This window comes from Protopterus annectens, chromosome 3.part1 (assembly GCF_019279795.1).
Source record: "Protopterus annectens isolate FY-2018-M chromosome 3.part1, PAN1.0, whole genome shotgun sequence".
NCBI lineage: Eukaryota > Metazoa > Chordata > Ceratodontiformes > Protopteridae > Protopterus > Protopterus annectens.
This window is the reverse complement of record NC_056732.1, coordinates 1176631160-1176643905: the sequence shown is the minus strand read 5'-3', so window position 1 is coordinate 1176643905 and position 12746 is coordinate 1176631160.

The window sequence follows — 12746 nt, the reverse complement described above, 5'->3', positions numbered from 1 at the left end:
TTTCTGGTAAACAGTTTTAAATCTATTAATGTTTCCGCCTGGATGATGGTACAAATTTTTTCAAAAAACTTTTTAAAAAACTTTTTATGAAACTTTTTAAAAAAATTTCCTAAAAAATTTTTAAAAAAATTTCTAAATTATCCAATTCATCAGTTTATTGATCTTTTACATTTTACATATAATATACATTTTTACGGGTTTAATATAGGAGTAAACAATAAATAAATGGACATTAAAATGTATATGTGTATATGTACATAAAACTTTAAAGTACACCTAATAGTATAAAACGCATGCACATTTTAAGTTTATTTATGAACTAAAATGAATGATATACATGCAGATATATTTTAACCAAATCAACTTGAATAAAATAAATAAACATACATTCTAATGTATATATATTTCATATACTATTGGTAGACTCTCTTTCCAAGATTTTGATAATGGACTACTTTTGAATAGCACTGTTTTATATGATGTTTTTAAATAAATTATATAGTATTTGTCTTAACACAGAATGTTTAACTCCAGGGAAAGAAATACAAATAAATAAATAAATAAAAATCATGCTTGCGTGCTTTAGCTATAGTTATAGATGGTTAGATGTTTTAGGACCTTCATGTACAGGAAATGTCTTTTACTTTAAATTACAAATGAATAGCTTAATTATTTAATTACGTTAGCAACGTTCTTATTTAAAGGTTTGAATGGAAGCCATAGATTGTTTTACCTTCTGAAGAAGTCACAATATTTCTAGTGACGAAAAGTGTATGCAATTTAACACACTTAAAGGATTTTATTATTATAATTGGTTTAATAAAGCAGTACTTGATTTCATCGTTGCAGTTTGTGTCCGCCAGCTGCTTGGTTCCTTTCTTAAGTTTATTTATATATATATATATATATATATATATATATATATATATATATATATATATATATATATATATATATATATATATATATATATATATATATATATATATAAAGATATACACATATCTACATATGTACACAAATTGCACACTTTGTATGATATCTTTAGAAAAACTACTCATTGATGGCTATGAACTCATAATTTTGCATCTATATTTACATGTGATGGAAATGGTGCATACTGCCTACTTAGTCCTAGCTAAGGCATTAGATACAATACTTCACATGGGCATTGTAAACAAACTCATGGAATTAGTATAATCCCTTATGTAAATTGGTGAATTTCTAGCTGACTCACAGATGGGATCCAGGAAGTTAGGATTGGAGAGTCCACTTCTACAGAGAGGTTGGTCACCATTGATGTCTCTCAGTGCTCTGTGCTGAGTCTGCTCCTGGTATCTATTTTTCAGAAGTCAAGGCCAATATCAAGGGACTCTGACTTATCAAGTTTGCAGATGATTGCAAGATAGGATCAGTCATAGAAACCTCCTGAATATACTAACATCCGACAGGAAAGTCGAACACAAATGACTGCTGCCAGAGCCAAAAATTAAAAGTCAATACCAAGAAATGCATTAATAGTGCATTTTGGGAATTTGACCACCCAAGGAAACTAACACTTGATAAAACACCCTTAAAAGTAGACAAAGTAGTCAAAGATTTGAGGACTCATGTAGATAGTAACCTGGCTTTTGACCAACATTTGTCTAAAGTAGTAAGAAAATCATTCACTCAACTTATAAGTAAAGGCATGACATCTAAGTCTAGGGAATTCATTGTGTCACTGTACTCAGCCTTCTTTATTGAGTATAATGGAGATTGCAAATTATTTGTTGCCCTTAATTCACCACATCACTAAAACAATAAGGGGGCTGAAAATACCATAACTTTATATCTGTCCAAAAGCTTCCCACTTTGGCAGTGTAGATCATTGTTGCAGACTAACTCTAGGGGAAAACTAACTTGACATTCTTCCACAGGCTGCAGGCCCAAATACATTTAACTATGATACTACAATATTTACATTGACTCTACAAAGAATCCTTTTGAAGTTCTTATTCCTAGTCCTTCCTAAGCACAATAAACAAATTGCTATATCACCTTATCTAAATCTGCTTGATTCAACATTTCAACAAGTGTTCCATAAAGTAATTCCAAAGGAAGAGTGGACATTTTTAGTATTCAGATTATATAGTACCCTCAATTTCCTGCATTTCATGACACCTTTCCAGTTTGTTTTTTTATGATCCTTAGAGCTGCAGTTGTTTGTGCGTCTTTTTTCAGGGTCATCTTTAATATTTTTTTACCACAGTTCAAGAAACTTAGGCAGATGTTCAGCCATCCTATTACAGTCATCATCAGATTGCCCTGTGTCTTAGGAATAAATTAGAATGAATTTTGATAGAGTTAAAAAACTACATCTTCTAGCTGAATGTTTTATTAAGATAATACAAGACCCCTTTCAGTTGGACAATGTATTATCAAAGGTATACTTCAAAACTAATTTTATTATCAGAGAGTATCACTAAAGAGAAATAGGATGCCTTGCTGAATCACATTTCCATGCCTCCCTGGTATTATCCTTTGGATTTTGTCATCTCCAAAAATGCAGATACATCCCTGAAAATGTACTCATTGACTATTTTATACTTCAGGATGGTTGGTGGATCTTTTTTCTGCAGTAACAAACAACTGTTGGCAATGACCAACATATAAGAGATTCCAGAAACTTTGGTTCATATTTTTATGAATGCCGTAAGTTAAATACTTCAGGAGAAAGTTGAAAGAACTTTGCATGGCTTATTTCAAGATACAGTAGACATTAATTTGCAAGTGATGTAATTTAACACAATCTGTGTGACATATGCTAAAGAGACTTTTTCACTTGTCACCTTGACAATTATGGCTGCTAAAAACATTATCATAAGAAAGTGAAATTTCAAACTACCCAGCTAGTATGCATAGATTAAATCTATAATGTTGGGATTCAGGTAACTGAACACCACAATACAGAATTTAAAATGAATATGAAATCAGTACCGTACACTGATCACAGAAAAAAAGAGTATTGTCCTGTTGTATAATTTGAAAGATTTGCCCACCACTTTAGAGTCCATACTTCTCTGTGCAGGTTAACTGGCATTTGTCACATTTCTGCTGATTTATAGACAATGCAGTAAGTATCACATAAAACTAGCATTTCAGGGCCACAACTATTAATCTTACATCTTCTGTTTCATTACATAATCTTAACATCCTTATTCTTGAACTTCTGTAATATTTTAGTCACCCACTACTTAAATTTGAATTGCACCCATTTTATCACAGTCTGCATGTTATTTATTGGAAATCATTACATATCCAAGTCATCAGATGGAATGACTAAGGGGTCAGGATTTTAAGTAAATGTAATTTTGTTGTACAAATTGCTTTGCTGTATAGTGGATAATAAAATTGTTTATGTTATGTTAATTGCTATGACAAACTGATACATTTGATGTTGTAATTTCCTGCTAAAATTGTTGTTATAAGTAGAGATATAGAAAAGAAAATGAATAACCCAGAAGCATGTTTAAAAAGCCACGGTGAGACAGGCAGAGGCAAAAATCATGAGAATGGAGGATCAGAAAAGGAATAAAGTGAGTAATGGGATAAATAGGTTGGAAGGGATCTTCAAAGACCTACAAAATGAAATGTGGGAAATAATAATAATAAATACAAAAAAGAAGACATTTACAATTAGCCCGAAGGGAAATTGTTGTGAAGTCAAAAATACATACAAGGGTATACCTGTCCTGGATATAGAAAACGGGACTACTGGCAAATGTTAAGGAATAAGAAAGTATGAATCTTGCCAAGAAATTTAAACAAAACCAAAATAAGGAAAAAGTAGCCTTGACAAAGGATGAGAAACAGCAGATGACTGGAGAGGGTAGGCTAATAAGGAAAGTTTCAGGAAAATGTATGCATTCATTGGGTGATGGATAGATGGATGGGGGTTTGCAGAACAGAAAGGCAGAAGGAATAGGTCAATTGATTGAGCCTGTTAGACAAGTAGAAGAAATGACAGAAGAGAGAAAGGGGTCTGCTTATTTTTTGACTAGCAAAAAAAAAAAAACTTTTGGTTTAATGAGGAGAGATTTCTTGTGAGAGGTTCTGAAAAACTCTGTAGTAGGGGAAAATACATCAAACTGATGAAAGCAGTATACAGAGATAGAGAATTAACTTACTACAATCTACAAATAACTTCTGCAGATATATAATCCTTTAAGCAGAAAGAAAACATTACTTCACCACCATAACCAAAGGACACTTGGTTGCCCATATAGAATACTGCCACTCTAAGTAAATCATTTGGTTGCCAATATCCCAAAGGACAGCCCTCTTTCTAGGCACTATACTGTACTAACTTATCATGCATCAAAGGTTCTTCTTTTTTGTAAAAAGACTACCACAGTGATCCCTTCCACCATATAATTTAAAATCTCGCTCTACATCCACTCAACACCTGCAGTCCCCCTTATTAATCTACAATACACCGATCATGCTTTGTCTTTACTTGCTCTTAAAACATGTGAAACCACTTCTGAACAAATAAAATCTATACCTTCCATTAGGAGCTGAAAAAATACACATTTTCATGGAGTTTAGCTAGAAATGCTACAAAAAGGGTGCTATCACATGACATACATTTATAATACCATTCTTTGCTATCATTCAATGCAATCAGAGTGTCTTACTTCATTTACTATTATCCACCTTCCATTATTTCTATTCCCTCTTAAAATACTCTACTAACATTTACAATTCATTCCTCCTTTCCTTTCCTTTCCTCATTCTTTTTCACGTACCTCCATAGTTTTGCTTTCCAACCATACCTCCCATCAGCTACCACTGAATTAATGCACAATAAATATTTTACTTATTGAATGCATTATCTTTGCTCCTACAAATGGCATCTATGCAGTCACTGTATGGCACTGGAAATGCATGTTGTTTATGCTGCTAACTTTCTGTCATGCCTGTACGTCACTGCCATTATTCTCATGTACTTCTTGGAGGCTGAGTCAATCTTAATTACCTTCCACCCATTTTGTCATTTCCGCTATACTAAGTCTCTGCTTCATCCCATCAGCTCATGTGCAAACAATTATAAATACCTGTCATACCATTGTAAGAGTACCCATCAGCTTCACTGTAATTCTGTGACTTCTGGTTGTAAACTACAAGCTGAGCAAAAAATTATCCAGTAAGATCAGTTTTCTACCGTTGTTAAAAAAAAATCAATAAATAAATTATTGAGTGCAGTTTCTTGACAAGACAGGGCTGTTATCTGTCCCTGCAGTTTCTCACATTAGTGATAGATGAAATGGCATTTAAGATTAGGAGACAACTAAAATACAATAACATTTACTTCTATTGGTTAAAAACAGTGTCAGTCATTGTGATATACAGTTGAACATGAAACTGTTGCCTCATATAAACCAAAAACTGTCAACGCTGCATTAAAAACAATTTAATACAACTAATATTCAAAAAGAGTATATATATATATATATATATATATATATATATATATATATATATATATATATATATATATATATATTTATATACATATTTAAATATGTGAATTAATGTATAAAACTGTAAAATGTTGCCAGTTGTCAAACAACCTTATTTCTGTTGTTTTAAAACCTTTTTTCTTTCAAGTGCTTTTAGTGTCAATATGGCCAAGATAGAAGTGCGATCATTGATGCCAGGCCAACTGTTTGCTTGAAAGCGGATTTGCCATTTTATATATATATATATATATATATATATATATATATATATATATATATATATATATATATATATATATACATATATACTATTTTTGAATATTAGTTGTATTATATTGTTTTTAATGTAGCGTTGACAGTTTTTAGTTTATATGAGGCAACAGTTTTATGTTCAGCTGTATAGCATGATGACTGACACTGTTTTTAACCAATAGAAATAAATGTTATGGTATTTAAGGTGAATGCATGTAGAATAGTTTTTCTGATAAAGTTTGAAACTTGTTCAAACAAAAGTGCTAACCATTTCTTTTTACTGGAATCATTAAATACTTGGTGTTTTTATATTTCTCAATTTGTGATTTCTTTCATTTCATCATTTGAACAGTGTTCCAGAGGTGCTTGGACTTTAGCCTTGTGTGTTTTTGTATCGGTTTGGTGATTTTGTGCTTTATCTGATATGCAGCATGATACAGGATATGTACGAGGGTAGTGTGACAGTGGTGAGGACTGCAGTGGGAGTGACAGATCCGTTTAAGGTGGAGGTGGGATTACATCAAGGATCAGCTCTGTGTTCTTTCTTATTTGCAGTGGTGATAGACAGGTTGGCAGATGAGATCAGACAGGAGGCCCCCTGGGCTATGATGTTTGCAGATGACATTGTGATCTGTAGTGAGAGTAGGAATCAGGTTGAGGAGACTCTGGAAAGGTGGAGATATGCTCTAGAGAGCAGAGGAATGAAGGTCAGCAGGGCTAAGACAGAATAAATGTGTGTAAATGAGAAGGAGGGTAGAGGAATGGTGAGGATGCAGGGAGTAGAGTTGGTAAAGGTGGACGAGTTTAAGTACTTGGGATCAACAGTTCAGAGTAATGGTGAATGTGGAAGAGAGGTGAAGAAGAGAGTACAGGCAGGGTGGAATGGGTGGAGAAGAGTGTCAGGAGTGATTTGTGACAGACGGGTACCATTAAGAGTGAAAGGAAAGGTCTACAAGAGGGTAGTGAGACCAGCTATTTTATATGGGTTGGAGACAGTGGCCTTGACAAAAAGGCAGGAGTCAGAGCTGGATGTGGCAGAGTTAAAGATGTTAAAATTTGCACTGGGTGTGACTAGGATGGCTAGGATTAGGAATCAGTATATTAGAGGGTCAGCTCATGTTGGACAGTTTGGAGACAAAGCAAGAGAGATGAAATTGCGTTGGTTTGGAGATGTGCTGAGGAGGGATGATGGGTATATTGGGAAAAAGATGCTAAGGATGGAGCTGCAAGGTAAGAGGAAAAGAGGAAGGCCTAAGATAAGGTTTATGGGCGTGGTGAGAGAGGACATGCAGGCAGTTGGTGTGACAGAGCAAGATGCAGAGGATAGGAAGAAATGGAAAAAGATGATCCGCTGTGGTGACCCCTAATGGGAAAAGCTGAAAGATGATGATGATGATGATGTTGATGATGATCTGATATGCAGCATGGTCAGTGGGTACTGCGTGAAGTCAACTCTCCCAATTAACTACCTCCGACATACAACTGATCTGCTGGATGCTGATACACTGTCATCTGAGAACATCCTCCCCATCAGAGCTAAAAGTTGGGCATCCCTTCTACTGAATTTCTTTGCATGTATGTTGCTATATTTTACTTATATTCTTGCATATCAGTCAACTTAAAGCCCCAACCTCCGCTGCACATTACCAAAGCTCTAAACTCCCTCCCTTGTCTCTTTTTTTCACTACATTCAAACACTTATGCCTTCTAACACTTCCTATAGCCTTCCACGCCTTTTATCTCAATCCTACCCTCTACTTGATGTCTGCACTGGTCATTGCTCTCTGCTCCATCCTCTCTCCTGACTTCTCAAGTTTATACTGCTTTCCACTCTTTTCTCCCTCAGGGTTAGTCCCTGAAACTGCCTCCAAATTAGGAGACCATTATTTCACATATATATTTTTCTCTGCTTTCCCATTAGCTTTCTACTTCACCTTTCCTGCTCTGCCCTCTTACTCTAATAACTCTGCCACTTTGGCATACTATATGGATGTGCATCTTTAACTATCCCTCCCCATAAGCTCCTCACCTCAAGATATCTGTCTCTTGCTTTTACTACAAAAATACAAAAGGTAGTGCTTCCTGATTGTTTTCTTGGTAAATTCTGCTGTTTCTTAAAGTCTGCTCACTCACGGGACTTCTCTCTTATTACTGTAACAATCTCTCATGTTACTTAATCTCGTAACTTCACTCATTTATTCCATTGGATTTCCCACAATGCATTGCACAGTTTAAAAAGTTTGTTTCTGGCATTGCATGCCATTTTCTGTTTTCCCCTTCTTCTTGCCCTTACAACACTAAGGTGATGTGTGGCATGGTTGGCAGGTACTGCATGCAAGATATCTATTATTTTATCTGTATTTGACAATTGCAGCTATTTCATAGACATAGCTTTTTTGTTTTTTGTTTTACCTTAGTACTTAAACTATCTCATATCTGCTATCTGGGAAACATAATATCAACAGAGGCTACTATGAATTGGTGTCTCTTGAGAGCTACAGGGATTTATATATTCCAAGGTTTACGCGGCTTTTTTATTTACATCTTTATTTATTATTGTCCTTTTCTGCTCATCTGTTCTTTGTTTTGCATTGGCATGCTAATATATTTTTAGGACATTTCAAAGTGCATATACTACATTCAAAATCATTACAGGCAGTTGCTAACACTGGCCCGTACACTGTGCTGAGATATGGACCCAAGGAGACTGTAGTTAATTCTGCTTGTTCTAGAAATGCTACATGAAGGCATACTGTTCACAACTACTCAAAGCTTTTTGTCTAACTGCTAATTGCCTACTAGATACATATATGGTAGTGGTACTTATTGATTTTGGTTTACTCTAATAATTCTGCCACTTTGGCATAGTATATGGACACGCATCTTTAACTATCCCTCCCCATAAGCTCCTCACCTCAAGATATCTCTCTCTCTTGTATTTACTACAGAAATACAAAAGGTAGTGCTTCCTGATTGTTTTCTTGGTAAATCCTGCTGTTTCTTGAAGTCGGCTCAACCCACTACTCTTGGGCTCACTCCTCTCCCCTACTCTACCACATTCCCACCCAGCTCCACCTTCCATACCTTTATATACACTACACCACGCCTCTTCTGATTACACCAACCAATCTGCTTTCTCCGCCAATAACAAACCTCACTGCTCCCCTTCTCTTACCCTAACCCTCTTCCCTCCTAGTCTCACTACATATATCTCTTCACTCCCTGTAGTACCTACTTTCAATCATTGCCTCCAGTTTCAATCTTTTGTCTCACTTCCCCATTCATACTTACTTTTTACACACTTTTAAATATATGCTTCCTTTTACCTGACTCATCTCTCATCCTTCATCATTCTCCATAAATATCTCCTTATTTCTCTTCTATTCCTCCTCTCCCTATCTACCACATATTATATCTCACTCTCCTACAACAAACCATCATCCACTGTCTCCATTACACACATTGATAGCACCACCCTCCACTCACATCTAATTTCTCTATCTCTCCTTAATTTCTCACCTTCACATCTCTACAAGATTAAAATATTTACAAGCATCTTATCCCACACTGCACCAAAGAGTAGAACATCCTCTTCTATGGACTTACTTACATATCTTATTCTTTCCATAGATGCACTTCTGGATAACAACATCCATCCTAACCCAGGGCCACCTACTAACATCTCTCATCAACCTCTTACCTCACAGTTCTCTCCTCAACTCCCTATCCCACACCCCTCTCCTTCTCCTAAATCTTTAAATATCTACTCTTTAAATATTCAAAGCAATGTTACTAAGACCACAGAACTGTACTCTTGGATTACTAACACCTCCCCCCATATCTTAACCCTGTCAGAAACCTGGCTAAAACCACATATCTCAAATACTAAAATCCTTCCCCCAGGCTATAATATATTCCACGCTGACAGAATCTCAAAGAGAGGTGGAGGCATTGCCATCCTGTATTCTGACCAACTGAATCTCTCCCCACTTTCCATTTCTATACCTAGCTTTCAACCTGCTGAGTTTCTCATGTTGAACTGTCACCTTAACTCTCACAAAAAATTTACCATATCCTCTATCTATACCCCCCCATGGAACAATATTCCTGTCCTTGAGAATATACTCTCATGGGTAACTCTACATATAACATACAAAACCATCATTCTTGGTGATGTAAATATAGACTGGACTTAACTAACAACTGCATTCCCTAACCTCTTCATCAGCCTTCACAGCTTCCACCAATTCATCACCTCCCCTACACGCTTTAACAAAAGCTCCACTACTGACCCTACTCTGGACTGGATCCTCATCTCAGATCTCAAACTTTACCATAACCCTGGTACACTTTCAAACTCTCTAAGTGGCCATCTCCCTACCTATACCCAAAGACAATCCCACCAACCACCCAAAAACCACTTATATAGGGACTGTCGTAAACTCACCAGCTTCTGTACAGTTACACTCAACTCTAGATTGTCTAGCATAGATTGGTCTTTCCTTTATCAACTCCTTCTAAATGAGCCTGTTAAATCATTCAGTCAGACCTTCCTAGACATGCTAGATTCACTAGCACTGACCAGAAAAATCATAATAAAATCCACTTTTGCTCCCTGGCTTACTAAACATACCTGCTCCATTATGCATAAAAGGGATAATGTCTGGAAAGCCTGGGTCAAAAATAAATCCCTTCCCATACTTCAACAGTATAAAGAGCTCAGAAACCTGATAAATAAGCTAGCCAATAATGATGAAAAGAACTTCTATTCTACCCAGTGAAACACACAAAATAATCCAAAAAAAAAATCTGGACTGCCATTAACAAACTTCTGTTTCCTGGTAACCCTACCACACTCAACCCTTTCACCAATACTTTTACCATTGAAATAGCCACACTCCCAACCACTACTTTATAGAAACCATCCAAAAACTAACCCAAAATAACAATATTTTCTCTTCTCCTCCACCATCCCTAAGCAATACACCATCCAACTCCTTCTCATTTAAACCAGTCCCCACCACCTATATCAAATCTTTCTCTTGCTTAAACTTAAACCTTGCGCCCTCTCAGCTGACAGACTACCTTCTTACTTTCTCAGAAATGCTGCAGGGTCTATTGCCTACCCCATCTCTATACTAATAAATAGATTTGTTAATGCAGCCTCTGTCCCTGACATATGGAAATCCTTCTTTACAAATTCATTACATAAGAGCAGAAACTTCACTGATCCATCTAATTACAGGCCTATTGCCATTCTGTCCACTAATCTCCAAAATTCTTGAGAAATGCATATATAGCCAGTTAATCAAACACCTGCTGGACAATAAGCTACTAACTTCTATCCAGCACAGTTTTAGGCCCCACCACAGTGCATCCACTGCATTAACCTATTTCACTCAGACAGTAGCCGAGGGCCATAACAACAACATGTTCTTCTCCTGTTTATTCCTCAATCTCTCAAAGGATTTTGGTACAGTTTCCCTCTCTAAACTTCTAAATAAACTGTCAGAACTCAAACCTCTCCAGCTCCTCATTAAATTGGTTCTCCAGCTACTTCTCTAATAGGCAACAATCTGCTTGCTGGCAAACCATCTTCTCCTCCTTTCTTCCAGTCAACACAGGAGTCCCTGAAGGATCTATCCTGGGCCCCCTCTTATTCAACATTTTCACAAATGAACTACATTATACCTATAAAGGTTCTACTCTATTGCAATATGTTGATGATTCCACACTTATCTCTACCACCCATAGTGTTTCCACTCTGTTAGCACTCACTCAAAATACTTTCTCGTCTCTCAAAACTTGTCTCTCCAATAACCAGCTATTAAATCCTAAAAAAAAAAAAAAAAACTTCTCTTTTTTCCTAGAACCCTGGCACAACACAAATCCTCCTTTGTCATTACCTCACTCAGCAATACCATTATTAAATCTGAACCACATACTTAACTACTGGGCACCATTATAGATGATGAACTAAAATTTGACATGCACATCCAACAGTGCATAAAGAAACTCACTAAAAACTTGGACTACTGTACAGAAACCAGAAATTCCTTATACAAGCTGCCAAACTCTCCATGGCCCACTCACTCCTCTTAAGTCTACTTTATACAGCCCCTATCCTTGCTAACATCCAATCTACTCTACTGTCTAAACTGACCCAAGCATACAACAAAATCTCCAGATTTGCCACTAATCTTCCCCATAGCACACACCACTGTCTCACCCTAAATAAGCTTCATTGGCTTGAATTCTCTCATCAACTACTACTTCCTCAACTACATATCACACATTCTGTTCTCCTTAAACCCTCTTCCTTTCCCTCTCTCTCCAACCTTGTATCTTACTACACCTCCCTCCAGCACCTCCATACAACTGTTAAAAATCTTCCTGATGTCTACAACCCCCACCCACAAAAAAAATAGGAAAATCCCTTTACAAGTACACAATTGAAGATAACTCCTCCTTGGTATAAGAAGCATCTCCCAACACCACTTGAAAAGAGAGTTAAAAGGCCATCTTCTAAAGAACTGGACCTGTTCATGCCAAGCCTCTACATGTTTTCCTAATTATATTTCAGAAGCACATTGAGAGAACTTATACCTCTGTATTTTTGTCTCTTATGTTTAAATTCAGATTATGCCTCTTTTGCATTGTATATTTTCAAAATGGGAATGTTCTATGGATTTATGAGTCTTAGTGTTGTTTGACTGATACTTGTTTCCTTGTGTTACATGAATGTACCATGATGCAATTGTGTATCTATAGATGCATGTGTATATTTCTAAGCTATGTATATATATATATATATATATATATATATATATATATATATATATAGATATATAGATATATAGATATATATAATATATATATTGGAGCTTTTATCCTTGGGTCTCTACTGAAAATGGGCCCTCGGCTCAGTTGGACCAACCCGGTTAACAACTGTCAAATAAAATAAAATAAAATAAAAAAAATAGGCATTGG